This window comes from Oncorhynchus kisutch, linkage group LG27 (assembly GCF_002021735.2).
Source record: "Oncorhynchus kisutch isolate 150728-3 linkage group LG27, Okis_V2, whole genome shotgun sequence".
Taxonomy (NCBI): Eukaryota; Metazoa; Chordata; class Actinopteri; order Salmoniformes; family Salmonidae; genus Oncorhynchus; species Oncorhynchus kisutch.
Genome location: NC_034200.2, coordinates 8,060,187 through 8,077,163, shown reverse-complemented (window position 1 = coordinate 8,077,163; position 16,977 = coordinate 8,060,187).

Below are 16,977 nucleotides of genomic sequence, written 5' to 3'. Positions count from 1 at the left end.
CTTGAGTAAAAGTAAAGATACCTTAATAAAAAATGACTCAAGTAAAAGTGAAAGTCACCCAGTAAAATACTACTTGAGTAAAAGTCTAAAAGTATTTGGTTTTAAATATAGTTAAGTATCAAAAGTAAATGTAAATGCTAAAATATCTGCCAGAAGTCCGCCAGATCAGTGGAAATAGGGATGACCAGGGATGTTCTCTTGATAAGTGTGTAAATAAGACAATTATCCTGTCCTGCTAAGCATTCAAAATGTAACATGTACTTTTGGGTGTCGGAAAATGTATGCAGTAAAAAGTACATTCTTTTCTTAAGGAATGTATTGATGTAAAAGTAAAAGTTGTCCAAAAATATAAATAGTCAAGTAAAGTACAGATACCCCAGAAATCTACTTTTGTTTAACTCAGAACTTTGTCTCCCATCTCAGTATTTTAGAACAGATAATATGCATACAGTTTTACTATTAATTTTATCATTGAGCTTATTAATTAAAACCATGCTTAAATGTAGGCTACGTGCAATTTTCCCCCGTCAGGTATCTCTCAAAATGTCAAGGAGGCTAAACCAAGTAAAATAAATGTTACATTACAGTAACAACGATGATGTAATTGGGATCATAAGTTTCCACATCTCTCTGTTTTCCCTGGTCTCCTCCAGTGGCCAAACATGGCAGGAGATAGAGTCTAATCATGTTGAGGTTGGAGGATCATAAACCACTGTCCAGTCCAAGTCCTGTGACAGATCTAACAAATACCTGCCTTGTCAAATAAATGACATAAGAAAAATACTCTGTACTGTTAGCTGCTAAGGAGGCCGGATAAACCATTACATCTGATCAAATTTGGCCTACTCAACAAACTCCTCCAACGATACTGTTCTAGTTCTAGTTTTTACCACTAGATGTTCTAGTTTTATAAGTTCTAGTTTTTACCACTAGATGTCAGACACAGTCTATGTCATAGCAGACCATTCATAATGATCAAATCAAAGTTTATTTGTCAAGTGTGCCGAATACAACAGGTGTAGACCTTACAGTGAAATGTTTACTTACAGGCTCTAACCAATAGTGCAAAAAAAGGTATTAGGTGAACAATAGGTAAGTAAAGAAATAAAACAACAGTAAAAAGACAGGCTATATACATTAGCGAGGCTATAAAAGTAGCGAGGCTACATACAGACACCGGTTAATCAGGCTGATTGAGGTAGTATGTACATGTAGATATGGTTAAAGTGAGTCGCAGTAGCGTAAAAGAGGGGGAGGTGGGTGGCGGGACACAATGCAGATAGCCCGGTTAGCCAATATGCGGGAGCACTGGTTGGTCGGCCCAATTGAGGTAGTATGTACATGAATGTATAGTTAAAGTGACTGGGTTGGACAGACTTTCATGGATTAACTGTACAAAGCAAATGATTGAGTGTGTCAGAGGGCTTCTCTGACAACCTATCCTCTATTAGAGCTCTGAGTACCTTTCTTAGTTCCGCAGTGGCATGTGTGTGCGTCAGTGGGACGCACACACACACTAGTGGGATATACCTGCTGGAGCGCGTTCTACGGATGGGTGTTGTTATCGTGACCAGTGAGCTGAGATAAGGCAGAGCTTTACCTAGCATAGACTTATAGATGACCTGGAGCCAGTGTGTCTGGCGACGAATACATAGCGAGGGCCAGCCGACTAGAGCATACAGGTCGCAGTGGTGGGTGGTATAAGGGGCTTTGGTGACAAAATGGATGGCACTGTGATAGACTGCATCCAGTTTTCTTGTTTCAAATATTTTTTATTAAACACACACAAGAATGGTGTATAGGTATACAAGACAGGTATACAATTCTTATCTAAACATAAAAGAGCATACAGGAACAACAAGACCCAGAGTTCTGGGTGCAGAACAAATAATACAAAACACGACATACAAAACAAGGACACGTAGAAAGAAAGAGGGAAGATGTCCCCCCTATCCCCCCTATCCCCCCCCCCCCCCCTCCTCGCTTATCCCCCCCTCCCCTCCCAACTGCTCGGGTGGCAGGGCCAGCACATGCTGCCCAAAGGTAGATTCAAATATTACAATTGAGAGTGCGTTAAAAAGTACAAATTCACAGCGCCGACTCGTCCAAGTAGGAGAGGAAAGGCTGCCAGATTTGATCAAATGTTGATAATTTATTGTTCAGAATATATCTAATTCTTTCTAAGTGTACAGTGTTTGCCAATTCACTGAGCCATAATTTGGTAGAGGGAGCTTCCCTCCTTTTCCAAAACAACAAGATGAGTTTTTTTGCCGAGATGAGACCGTACGAGATTAGTTGTTTTTGGGGGTTGGTTAATCCGTTTAGGGACTCAGATACTCCCAGGATTATCAGAAGCGGGTCTGGATCTATTGAAGTCTCCAAAACTTCAGAGAGGATCCCAAAAATTCCACGCCAATAACCATGCAAGCTAGAGCATAGGGCAAAGCAGTGGAGTAGTGCAGTTTAGTTTTGGAATAGTGTAATCTGTGTAATACCTTGAATTGTATGAGACGATGTCTGGAATTAATGGAGCATGTGTGGATATACTCCAAGCTCTCTTCCCAGTCTGCCACCGAGATGTCAGTCCCTAATTCTTCCTCCCATTTTGCCTTGATGGCATCAGTAGAAGGTGTGCTAACAGATTGAAAAGCGATATCAGTTTATCTGAGGTGGGGCATATTTTTATGCATCCGTCAAACATGGAAGGTTTAGCATTCCCAAATGTTGGGAGGTGTTTTCTAACGTAGTCTCTAATTTGTAGGTATCTGAAAAAATTTCTTCTGGGAAGATTATACATTTCCCTCAGCAACTCAAAGGAAGCAAAGGTCCCTTCTATGTATAAATCCCCTATGGTACTTATCCCCAACTCTCCCCATCGCTCAAAGGTGTTATCAAGGTTAGAAGGGGCAAAGGAGGGATTCCTGGCGACAGGGAGCATGAATGACATTGGTCTAAGCTCAAAGTGGACTTTAATTTGCTGCTATTATACATAGGATTGTTACAATAAAGTGACATCTCCAGATTGACAGGCGACAAAATCACAGCGCCAATAGAGAAGGGGTGACACTCCTCACGCTCCATACTAAGCCAGCTGGATGCCGGGAGTACGTCATCCAACAGAAACGTAACATCGCGGAGGTTAGCGGCCCAGTAATAAAATATACAATTTGGGAGAGACAATCCTCCTTCCATCTTGGATTTACAGAGGTGTTTTTTTACCTATCCTGTGTGTTTTATAATCCCAGATGAAAGGATTGATAATTGAGTCCAGTTGTCTATGAAAGGATTTAGGTATGAATACTGGGATGTTCTGATATAGGTAGAGCAGTTGTGGGAGGAAGACCATTTTAATGGCATTAATTCTTCCGAGCAAAGAAATTGGGAGAGTTCTCCAAAATAGTATGTTTGCTTTGAGTTTTTGTATCAGAGAGGGGAAATTCTCTTTAAATAGTAAGGAGTATTGTTTGGTAACTACAATTCCTAGGTAGGTAAATTTTTCTGAAGATAACTTAAATGGGAGATGTTCTAGCCAGGAGGTATTTTGCGACCGTATATGGGCATTAATTCACTCTTGTTCCAATTTATTCTGTATCCCGAGAAGGTACCAAACAAATTGATCACATCAAGAATAGCTGGGATACTAGCCTGGGGTTCTGTTACATAGAGGAGGATGTCATCTGCGTATAGGGAGATCTTATTTAGAGTATCTTTAGTATTATAGCCGTGTATTGCTGCATGAGATCTAATCGTCTGAGCGAGCGGTTCGATAATTAGGGCGAAGAGCATAGGCGACAGCGCACAACCCTGCCTTGTCCCCCTGTTGAGGTTAAATCGGGGCGACAATGATTGGTTAGTGAGTATTCTGGCACAGGGGTTCCTATATAAAAGCTGGATCCAATTTAAGAACCTATCTCCAATATTACATTTCTGTAGGACCTTGAATAGATAGGGTCACTCAACTTGGTCAAAGGCCTTTTCGGCGTCAAGAGATATGACGGCAAGGTCCACGTTGGGTAACCTCTGAGAATACATAATATTGAAGAGGCGCCTGAGATTGAAGAATGAGTTTCTGTTAGGGATAAAGCCGGTCTGATCCGAATGGACCAATTTGCCAATTAAAGTGCTAAGCCTGTTAGCCAGAGTTTTTGCTAAAATCTTTAGGTCTGTATTAAGGAGAGATATTGGTCTGTATGACCCTACCTCTTCTGGATCTTTACCCTTCTTATGTATAACTGTAATGAACGCTTCATCCAAAGTAGAAGGGAGAGCTCCATCCTCATTGGCCTGAACCAACATTTTGTGCAGGTAGGGAGAGAGCATGTTGCTGAATGTTTTATAGAATTCACCAGGGTATCCATCTGGGCCTGGGGTCTTGCCACTCTTTAGAGATTTAATTGTTTCTCGAATTTCATCAAGAGATATTTCCTTATTCAGGAAGTTAGAATCTTCCTGGTTCAGGGCAGGAAGATTACAGTCCTCCAAAAATGTTTGCATAATTAAGGGGTTAGGATCCGCTTTAGATGTATATAGAGTCTCATAAAACTGCCGGAATCTGTCATTGATGTCTTTGGGGGAAGAGAGTAATTCCCCAGATGCAGATTTAACCCTGTGAATCATTCGGTCACTCACATTTTTTCGAAGTTGTCTGACGAGTAATTTGTGTGGTTTGTCACCAAACGCAAAATATTTTTGCTTGGCATAGAGAAAAGATTTAGCAATTTTAGCTGAGAGAATCTGATTATATTCTAATTTTAAAGAGTTAATCTTTTTATGTTTCTCCATAGATGGGTGGCTAGCATTCTCCCTATCCAGTAAGTGAATTTGTCCCTCCAGTTCTTCCAGTTTTCCTCTGTTTTGGCTACTTCTGGCAGCCTGAAAGGAGATGATACAGCCTCTCAGATAAGCCTTCAGTGTTTCCCACAATAATGCTGGGGAGGTCTCTGTGTTGTCGTTGGTATCAAAGAAAAATGTAATTTGGTCTTTAAGATATTCACAGAATGTTGGTTCTGTGAGGAGCTGAGGATTCAACCTCCAGACCCTCTCGTTTGGTACAATGTCACCCAATCTCAGGGAGTAGGTGAGTGGACTGTGGTCCGAGATTATAATATCATGATACCTCACATTACAGGTATAGGGGAGTAGTCTAGCATCCAACAAAAAGTAGTCAATTCGAGTGTAAACCTTGTGAACATGAGAGTAAAAGGAGTATTCCCTCCCCGTAGGGTTAGCGATCCTCCATATATCAAATAAGTTCTCATTTTTTATGTAGGTTGATGTCGGTTGATGTCGCTTTATGTCGCTTGAATAGGAGGTAGGGGTTCGCCGGGTAGAGGATCTATCCAAATATTGGTCTAGCACACAGTTAAGGTCCCCTCCAATGACCAGGTTAGTATGAGAGATATCTGGAATGAGGGCAAGGACTCTTTTGAAAAAAGTGGGGTTGTCAATGTTTGGCCCATAGATATTTAGTAGAGTTACTGAGGTAGAGTGGATTTCTCCTATTGCGATCACATACCGACCCTCTTTATCCGCAATAGTGGTTTTATGTAGAAAGGGAATTCCTTTCCGTACCAGAATCGCTGTGCCTCTCGTTTTGGCAGAGAAGTTAGAGTGATACACTTGCCCCACCCACCTACACTTAAGTCTGCTATGAGAGTTATTCTTCAGATGGGTTTCTTGCAAAAATATAATATCAGACGAGAGTGCTTTCAAGTGGGCTAGGACCTTGCCCCTCTTAATTGGTTCGTTTAAACCCTTGACATTCCAGGAAGTGAATGTAAGCCCGGCCTCCTGTCGTTTGTAGTTCCTATGGTGGCCTGCATACCATGTAACTTGATAAAAAGGTAAGAAAGCGCACCAAACCATCACGATCAGCATATGTAGCACCTACACCCGAGCAGTATCCAACCCACCCCTCCCCCCCTGCAAGCACCTTTACTTCCCACCCTGTTCCCCTAATTTCCCCAACACTTACCCCCCCCCCCATCAACCCACATTTAACAGGCATGTACAAACAGGAGAGAAAAAAAAGGTAAAATAAAAATAATAAACACATTGTCTGGCCGATGCCAAAAAAGCACGGCGTGACCTCGAACAAGAGGTAAAACAAAAATAAAATCCCAACACCATATGTTGTACTGATCTTTGAACCAGAAGCACACCAACAGACTGACGATGTTGCTTTCCTAAGAACAACAGACTCACACCATATGTTGTACTGATCTTTCACCTCTCACTATCCTGGAACTTCTACTAACATATGAACTGAGGAGGCTCCCGCGAGTTAAGTGTTCAGTTAGCATCTAATAAACCTAAACCGAATAAGTTGCAACTTAAACATATTGCGCATTTAAGCGTCATCCTGGGTCAATCCCAGAGATAAGCAAGATATAGCCTCAAGATTATATTGCTAAGCACTGCCGGTCAAAAAATAAACCATCCGCAACCGACATAGTCAGCCGTACCTTTACATACTGTGGGTCAGGAGATCGGAACAAGGATTTGTTAAATTAAACGTTCCCCCCATAAAAAAACATGTTTAATTTAAAAAAATATATATATATACATATACATACACACACATATACACATACGTATACACATACATACATATATACATACACATACATACACATATACATATATATATATATATATACACATACACATACACACATACACATACACACATACACACATACATACATACATATACATACATACATATATACACATATACATACATACACACATATAAACACACACACATATAAACACACACACATATATACATACACACACATACATACATACACACATATACCTATATATACATACATACAGACATACACACATACATACATATACATGTATGTATACATACCCACACAAAAAAAGTATATATATATTTAAAGAATATGTATATACATCCATATGCACACATACACATACAAACATTCATACCCCAGAATAACAATCTACACTGATTTAAAATATACACATACATAATACTAAAATGCTAAGAGAAAATAGTAATAAAGTACAAATAGTAATTATATGTACGCACACCTACACAGACATAAGCATTACAGAGGGCTGGTGGGACTCTAGTCGGGAGAGAGGCTCACGGCCAGACAAAGGCAGAACCGCACAAAACATCAACCTGCTAACCAGGTGTCTGCCCCCTCCCAACCATCACCCCCAGTCCCCTGCAAGCAATAAATAAATGGTATGGTAGTAAGAATAATGTAAGGATTGTAAAATAAATAACGAAACAAAACAAAAGTGGGGGAATATAAGTATATCCGTCCGAAGGTGTCAGTGATCAAACCTGGAAGTAAAAAATATGCATCGCTGAGCACAGCCGGGATGAAAGTGAATTTAACGTTAAATGAGAGCTCTGACCGCCATCCATTGGTCTGCTCAGCGTCTTACATGTTCGGTAGCCCTTGTTGAGCCCGTTTAATACGTTTTCACCCAATATGGTATAGTATGGATTCGAGTCCATGAGCAGACCCTAACACGCAATAACAAGGCACTCTAACCTGTACGGGGGATTGGTGTATATCCCCGGATAAACTTCTCTGCGTCCAAAACCGAGGAGAGACAAATCTTCTCACCGGAAGGCGGGGTAATTCTTAGTCTTGCAGGGAAGAGTAAGGCTGGGCGAAGATGGAGTTTGTAGAGTTTGGTCATGACATCTCTGTAGTCGGTGCGATGCTTTGCCACATCGGGCGTATAATCCTCATAGACACGGAATGGATGCCCTTTATGTGACAGGTTGCCCCTCATTCGAGCTTCACGCAGGATAAGATCCTTGGTCTTGAAACAGATGATTACTGGGCGAGGACGTTGGCCCGGTCCAGGCACTGGGACAAGGGAGCGATGTGCGCGGTCCAGCAGGGGATCCGAATCCAAAAGATCCGATCCCATTGCATCCTTCAATAGCTTGGCGAAGAAGTCGGTGGGGTGAGAGCCCGCCTCTACCCCCTCTGCCAGACCAACAACGCGAAGGTTATTACGTCTGGATCGGCCCTCCAGGTCCACCACTTTTTTTGGAAAGGGGCATGCTTATGTAAGATGGTGAGGAAATTACTTTTAAAGAACAACCAGGCATCCTCGACTGACGGGATGAGGTCACTTTTCTTCCAGGATATCCGGGCCATTTAGATTAGAAAGGCCTGCTCACAGAAGTGTTTTAGGGAGCATTTGACAGTGATGATGGGTGGTCATTTGACTGCGGACCTGTAGTGGATGCAGGCAATGAGGCAGAGATGGCTGAGATCCTGAGTTCAAGGTTTGGGCCGACAGATAAACAAAAAAATAAACAAAATGGAGTACCATGATTAATGAACAGTCCAGCAGGCATCAGCTATGTAGCCAAGTGATCATAGGGTCCATTGAACAGCAATAGATGGAACAGGGAAGTCGCGGGGTAGTCGTTACTATGCTAGCACGCTGGAGACACAGCATTTAAAGTTAGCAGGCTGGGGTAAGTAGAAGCTTCTGCTCCGACATCTTGCAAAGGCCGGTTGAGGGCACAGCGGGTGGAGTTACGTCGGCGGACCAGTCGTGGTGGTACTTCGGGGCGTCGTGTCGACATTGGGTCCGGACCAGATGGCGAAAGAGGTATTGTAGTTGTAGTAATTTCGTTTGCTAGCCGGGAGATGTGCCTGGCTTGCGGCTAACGGGTGCTTGCTTTGGGGCAGGGGCATTAGCCACTATAGCCACTCGGTAGCAGCTAGCTAGCAGCGATGATCCGATGCAAAGGTCCAGAGCTCCGGGAGGCATCAGCTGAGTAGCCGAGTGATCACAGAGTAGGCCGGGAGGTGGGCCTGGCTCAGGGCTAGCTTTGTGGGTGGGTCACTCGGTGGCAGCTAGCTAGCTGTGATGATCAGGAGTAATGGTCCAGGGTTTATGGCAGGAATCCGGAATTGTAGTGGAGAAAACAGTCCGATACGGGCAGACTGGCAAGTAATTATCCAGGCAAAAAAAAACGTCTGGTGTCTGTGCAGAAGGTAAAGGCCATTAGCAGTGGCTAACAATGACTAAATAGCTAGTAGCTAATTAGCTGGTTATCTCCTGATGGCTATCTTCTGTCTGAGGTTCTGGCTAGGGCTGTGGTGTATTTAATTTAAAAATGGAAAAGAGATTGAAAATAAATGTAAATATATACAAAAAAAATACAAAAAATACAAAAAGTAAACGAGAGGACGACAAACCACGTCTGCAATACTACGCCATCTTTATGTACCCTAGCATACTAGAGCTTGCAGACACTTAAACTGTGTGCTATTAATGAGTACAAGGAATCACTGATTTGTTGTGTAAATATAACAGTCTAAAGTGGCCTCTTCTTTTTGTTCCCTTCATCTGTACTGGTCTGAGAACACAGGCTAGGGGAATGCAACGTACATTGATATATTTGCGAGGAATGTGGTTTCGCTTGTCAGTGCACACACAAGAAGACCAGGTGAGGAAAACTAACTTTAGACAATTGAGATGCACCCAGATGTGTCATTCTGCTGTCAGTCTTATCCCATCTCTCTCCCATAAATCCAGCGTAATATATACCCTGTGCCCTGTCACAATACTTTTGCAATGCATCCTTCTTTCTTTCCTCCCTTTCTTGAGGTAATCCCTGTTCTAACATGAATGATCTAAGCTCCCTCAAACAAAGCTCTCTCGCTTTCACCTCCCTTTCGTGTTGGATCAATGATTACTCCAAAGGAGGGGAAGAAGGAAAGATTCATTTGAACAGTATTTGAACAGGGCCATGGACTGCTCTCTCTCTATGGTTTGGATGCCAGTGTGCCTCAGCCTTGGCTAACTCAACAAGACTGGATCTGTCCAGAGAAGTCTGTGGGTTTGGCTAAAGCTGAGATGGTATACAATCCTCCCCTTCAGCCATTCATCATTATGGACACAGGACACTGAACAACAGAGGTGATTGTTGTTGTATGAGGATCATCCTGGCCTGACTAGAGAAACTAAAAGCCTGGTACACAAGGATATATCATTTTGGTAAAACATTTTCAGTAAAATACTGTCATAAGGCCTTTGTCATAAGGCCTACATCCTTATAATGATGTCGTCATGAATAGTCATGCGTTATTACAACATATGTCATCTTATGTCAACTGTCATGAGTCATGAGAGCTTAGGAAATATGTCATGACATTATAATGGAACTGCCATGTACGCCCCATGAAAGAGTAGGCCTAAAGTGCATTTTCTGATGTCAGAAACTGATGTCAGCCAAACGCCTAACACTATGAGTAAAGTGCTACCACAATGTCTTCAGTTCTACACAGTGCAGATGTTTAGTCAGTGTGTGGGGGTAGGTCAGAAAGTTAATATGTTAAACTGACAGAATGTGTCCTCTGTGACTGTGTACAAAGCATTCCTGCTGCCCAAGGTTGCCTGTCCACGTCCCTGGCTGCCCGTCATTGTCACAGCAACGGAGCAGAAAGCATTAGTTCACTACACTGCTATGTTGTTTCACAAAATAGCTGAACGTTTTTAGAGATGAGAGAGTTTAATAGTCCTATTTACACCTTTGCATATGTAATTACAGGGGTACAGTGAAGTTCTTGAACTCCAACAATACAGGACAAATTTAAATCAAAGAAGACCGGGGGAGCAGGAGAGAGTACATGGGGTGTAGGTAGCTGACAAGCGGTGGCTATTCAGCATGATAAATGTCCATTGAGGTGGGGACAGGGTAAAAATGTCCATTGGGGTGGTTGGGGATGGAGCTATTGGCCAGTCTTACAGTTTTTGCCATGATGCTCCTATACTGAGTGATGGAAATGGGAGAGCAAGCAATGGGTCGGGTGTCTGGGGTCCCTGATTATCTCCTTGGCCTTCCTGCAACACCTGGTGTGTTCGGCTGAGCGTACAACCCTCTGTAGCGCCTTGCAGTTCGCGGCGGTGGAGTTGCCATACCAGCCTGTGATGCAGCCCGACAGTTTGCTCTCGATGGTGCTCATGTAGAACACTGTGATGGAGACAGGCCACATTTATTCAGCATCCTGAGGTTGAAGAGTCACTGTTAGGCCTTCTTCACCACAGTTTCCCTGTGGTTTGACCATTTCAGCCACTCAGAGATGTGTACGCATTGACCATCTCCACGGTTGATGAGGATGGGGACATGCCCAGCCTGGTTCCTCCTGAAGTCCACAATCAGCTCCTTTGTTTTTCTGGCATTAAGGGAGAGGTTGTTTAACCGGCACCACACCGTCAGATTGCCTACCTCCTCCCTGTAGACCGTCACATAATTTGTTGTAAATCAGGCCTACTACTGTGGTGTTGTCAGCAAACTTGATGATGGAGTTGGAACTGTGTGAGGCCACACAGTCGTGGGTAAACAGGGAGTACAGGAGGGGCCTGAGGACGCACCCTTGTGGGCCCCCGTGTTGAGAATCAGTGCCGAGGAGGTGATGTTGTCGACCTTCACCACCTGAGGGTGGCCCGTCAGGAAGTCCAAGATCCAGTTGCATAGGGAGTTGTGAGGGCTGTGAGCTTTGTGGTGAGCTTTGTGGTGAGCTGTGAGCTTTGTGGTGAGCCTAGAGGACACTATGGCATTGAAGTTGTCTTGACTAATAGGATAACTGATTCATATTTGTAAGAGTGAAGCAGAATGATGACGATGCTATTCTGACTTTCTCCTGCTTTTCATTTTCCACACAAAGTCGGTGCTGTGCAAAATATTTTCTTGGGAGGGAAATGAGAGTTCAATAAAATAAATATTTTAAATATTATATTTTACAGTTAATTTGGTCCATTACATGTTTTACATTTTTTATTTTATTTCACCTTTATTTAACCAGGTAGGAAAGTTGAGAACAAGTTCTCATTTACAACTGCGACCTGGCCAAGATAAAGCAAAGCAGTTCGACACATACAACAACACAGAGTTACACATGGAGTAAAACAAACATACAGTCAATAATACAGTAGAAAAATAGTCTATATACAATGTGAGCAAATGAGGTGAGATAAGGGTGGTAAAGGCAATAAATAGGCCATGGTGGCGAAGTAAATACGATATAGCAATTAAAACACTGGAATGGTAGATTTGACAGTAGTGTGCAAAGTAGAAATACTGGGGTGCAAAGGAACAAAATAAATAAATAAATACAGTAGGGGAAGAGGTAGTTGTTTGCGCTATTTATAGATGGGCTATGTACAGATGCAGTGATCTGTGAGCTGCTCTGACAGCTGGTGCTTAAAGCTAGTGAGGGAGATAAGTGTTTCCAGTTTCAGAGATTTTTGTAGTTTGTTCCATTGGCAGCAGAGAACTGGAAGGAGAGGCGACCAAAGGAGGAATTGGCTTTGGGGGTGACAAGTGAGATATACCTGCTGGAACGCGTGCTACGGGTGGGTGCAGTTATGGTGACCAGCGAGCAGAGATAAGGTGGGACTTTATCTAGTAGGGTCTTGTAGATGACCTGGAGCCAGTGGGTTTGGCGACGACTATGAAGCGAGGGCCAGCCAACGAGAGCGTACAGGTCGCAGTGGTGGGTAGTATATGGGGCTTTGGTGACAAAACGGATGGCACTGTGATAGACTGCATCCAATTTGTTTAGTAGGGTGTTGGAGGCTATTTTGTAAATGACATCACCCAAGTAGAGGATCGGTAAGATGGTCAGTTTTACAAGGGTAAGAGTAAGGATGAATCTTAAATATTATAACTGAAAATAGTACTGAAAATAGTACTCATCATATTCACTCTTAATCCAAAAGTAATCCAAAAAGGGTAATCCAGAGGGGGATCCAGGACCCAGTGGCAGGTCATGGCTGGATCACTCACATCACTAACCTACAAAGTTTGGGAACCACTGCTTATAAACATGCAGCTTAGCCCAATCCTAAAAAGTCTGGAGAGAAAGTAGCCTTGGAGCCTTGTCTCCATCACACCACACACACACACACACACACACACACACACACAAATAAATGTTTTTCGAAGTAAATAATTTGTGTCTTTTGCTGTCATGATAATGGAGGATAGGAACAGTCTGCAGCTCGACCTCAACTCTCCTCCTAGTCTCCTCCTCCTCCCTTCCCAGCACTTAGCTCTTCATAAGCCTCATAAAAACACCTCTGTGACAAGCAGTCTCAGACCTCCCTGAATGAGACATGAGTCCTCCTAAATGGGGGGAGGGGGCATCTCTAAATAGCCAGCTAACTATCTGCTGCTGTCTCTGCTGCTAAGAGGTTCCTCCAGCAGTGTTATTCAAGGAGGGGATCCCGTGGAGGCGTTCTTCCCAGGGGCATGCTGCGAATCTCGGGTACAAAAATAGAGTACTCCCTCCATCTCACATCTCCAGATATCTGTCCAGGCAGAATGCTCAAGATTGACTTCGAAATTTGACATCTGTGCATGTCCTGAGGATGACAGGAAATACCTTAACCTCTCTGCTCACCGAACCCGTTAGCGGGATGAAATTCGACAACATACGGTGATCGCTACATAAATAGTCAAATTAAACATTTGTGAAAATACAAGTGTCTCACATGTTTCGAAAGCCTAGAATCTTGCTCATCCAACTGAGTTGTCAGATTTAAAAAAGGATTTACTGTGAAAGAAAACAATGCGATTATCTGAGGATAGAGCCAGCCCCATAAAAAACAACTATTTCAACCAGCACAGGCGTAACAAAATCACAAACTGCAATAAAATTAATTGTTTACCTTTGACAATCTTCCTCTGTTTGCAATCCCAATGCTCATTGTTACACAATGAATGGTCTTTTGTTTGATAAAATCCATTTTTATAGCCTAACACGAAACATTTTGTGAACCGCTTGTGTCGTGAATTCCGTCTCATTCCATTTTCGATGACACATTCGATGTAAATACACACACTAAACATGACTTTTCCAGTCATGTTTGGTTTCATTGCAATCAACTGGTTTGTTTGTAACACAACCATCATCACTTTGTTTGTAACACAACCAAACCTGATGTGATGGGTCATTTCGCGGGACGTATTGACTGAAAGAAACCGATTTGAAGAAGATTTGAAGTAATGACATCATTGTGCACCAATGAAATGACCTCTGTTTCGTTGATTACTGTATTTTAACCCAATGACCACTGATCGTCTTGAAATCTAGCTGGGTAGATAGCCAATGAGCTGAGGTAAATGGCAATATGTAATGTTTATGTGTTGGAAGACCAACCCATGTAGTAAACTCCGGCATAAAGAGGGTCATTCGCCATTGAAGTTTCATACTGGAAGGAGCAACGCATGTTACGCACAGCGTTGTTTTGGTAAAGCGCATCTTCAGCTGTTTATACATCAATCAGTATGGCGACTAAGTCAGGGAAAGCTAAATCTTTAAAAAAAAATGTATTTGATTTATTTCACCTTTATTTAACCAGGTAGGCTAGTTGAGAACAAGTTCTCATTTACAACTGCGACCTGGCCAAGATAAAGCATAGCAGTGTGAACAGACAACACAGAGTTACATATGGAGTAAACAATTAACAAGTCAATAACACAGTAGAAAAAAATGAAGAAAAAAAGAGTCTATATACATTGTGTGCAAAAGGCATGAGGAGGTAGGCGAATAATTACAATTTTGCAGATTAACACTGGAGTGATAAATGATCAGATGGTCATGTACAGGTAGAGATACTGGTGTGCAAAAGAGCAGAAAAGTAAATAAATATAAAGAGTATGGGGGGTGAGGTAGGTAAATTGGGTGGGCTATTTACCGATAGACTTTGTACAGCTGCAGCGATCGGTTAGCTGCTCAGATAGCAGATGTTTGAAGTTGGTGAGGGAGATAAAAGTCTCCAACTTCAGCAATTTTTGCAATTCGTTCCAGTCACAGGCAGCAGAGAACTGGAACGAAAGGCGGCCAAATGAGTTGTTGGCTTTAGAGATGATCAGTGAGATACACCTGCTGCTCCAACTTCAGCAATTTTTGCAATTCGTGTGCTACGGGTGGGTGTTGCCATCGTGACCAGTGAACTGAGATAAGGCGGAGCTTTACCTAGCATGGACTTGTAGATGACCTGGAGCCAGTGGGTCTGGTGACGAATATGTAGCGGGGGCCAGCCGACTAGAGCATACAGGTTGCAGTGGTGGGTGGTATAAGGTGCTTTAGTAACAAAACGGATGGCACTGTGATAAACTGCATCCAGTTTGTTGAGTAGAGTATTGGAAGCTATTTTGTAGATGACATCGCCGAAGTCGAGGATCGGTAGGATAGTCAGTTTTACTAGGGTAAGTTTGGTGGCGTGAGTGAAGGAGGCTTTGTTGCGGAATAGAAAGCCGACTCTAGATTTGATTTTAGATTGGAGATGTTTGATATGAGTCTGGAAGGAGAGTTTACAGTCTAGCCAGACACCTAGGTACTTATAGATGTCTACATATTCAAGGTCGGAACCATCCAGGGTGGTGATGCTAGTCGGGCGTGCGGGTGCAGGCAGCGAACGGTTGAAAAGCATGCATTTGGTTTTACTAGCATTTAAGAGCAGTTGGAGGCCACGGAAGGAGTGTTGTATGGCATTGAAGCTCGTTTGGAGGTTAGATAGCACAGTGTCCAAGGGCCGGAAGTATACAGAATGGTGTCGTCTGCGTAGAGGTGGATCAGGGAATCGCCTGCAGCAAGAGCAACATCATTGATATATACAGAGAAAAGAGTCGGCCCGAGAATTTAACCCTGTGGCACCCCCATAGAGACTGCCAGAGGACCGGACAACATGCCTTCCGATTTGACACACTGAACTCTGTCTGCAAAGTAGTTGGTGAACCAGGCATAAGAAAAACCGAGGCTACTGAGTCTGCCGATAAGAATATGGTGATTGACAGAGTCGAAAGCCTTGGCAAGGTCGATGAAGACGGCTGCACAGTACTGTCTTTTGATCGATGGCGATTATGATATCGTTTAGTACCTTGAGCGTGGGCGAGGTGCACCCGTGACCGGCTCGGAAACCAGATTGCACAGCGGAGAAGGTACGGTGGGATTCGAGATGGTCAGTGACCTGTTTGTTGACTTGGCTTTCAAAGACCTTAGATAGGCAGGGCAGGATGGATATAGGTCTGTAACAGTTTGGGTCCAGGGTAGAGAGAATAAAGTAGATGGCACGGGTCAAAATTTTGATTTATGACCCTGTGTCCATGACGACGTGTACATGTCCAAATATGGGCCTCCGGCCAGGCCATCCTGTTCCTGTGGTCACGTGTTAGAGGGTGTGTTATTTTACATCTATATTGCATCCTTTGAAGTTGTCATGCTGATTGATGTCTAGGGACCTGGTTGAACTGGGGGGGTTCAGTGTTTGAACTTTTGAAAGTGTATGGCCCCCCACCCCCAGTTTTATTGCCCTTATGGTTGTTATCTGATGAAGCAGGAATGTCCGGGGTATTGGCTGTGGCAGACGCATTATAAATAAAAGTCCAGAACAAGGCATGCGACCCCAGAACAGTAAACAAGATTTTTAAACATGGATTTTGTGATCAGTGGCAAAGCTGTGATGACTGTAACAAAGGAAGCAGGACCGCGGCTGAAACATAGAGAAAGGGCCAAGTATAATGCCGCAATATACGATGCGCCAAAAAAGCGGTTTCTAAGTGTGTATAGAACCCAGATACCGCCGCAACTGTGCTGAAAGATCAAGTGCTGATGTCTAATGGACAGCAATGGGGGTATCTGTTTGATTACTTAGCCTGTAGAGTGAACCTCTATACGGTAGCTGAAGGAGAAGAATATACCGACCAGACATTAGGAGTGGACTATGGGGTTGAAGACTGGACGGTTTTTCGCCAGGTTTTATGTCCTGAACTGAGACTTATCACCAAGGGGTATAGCTTGTTCACAGGCTACGAGACCCGTTGGGAAGGTACCCCTGACTCCTCAGGAAGAGTATTTCACAGGGTGAAAATACAAAGAAAGAATGGACTTCCATGTGGCTGCGTGGAGTTCAATATCAGCAACGAGGAAATCCGCAACCAAAACA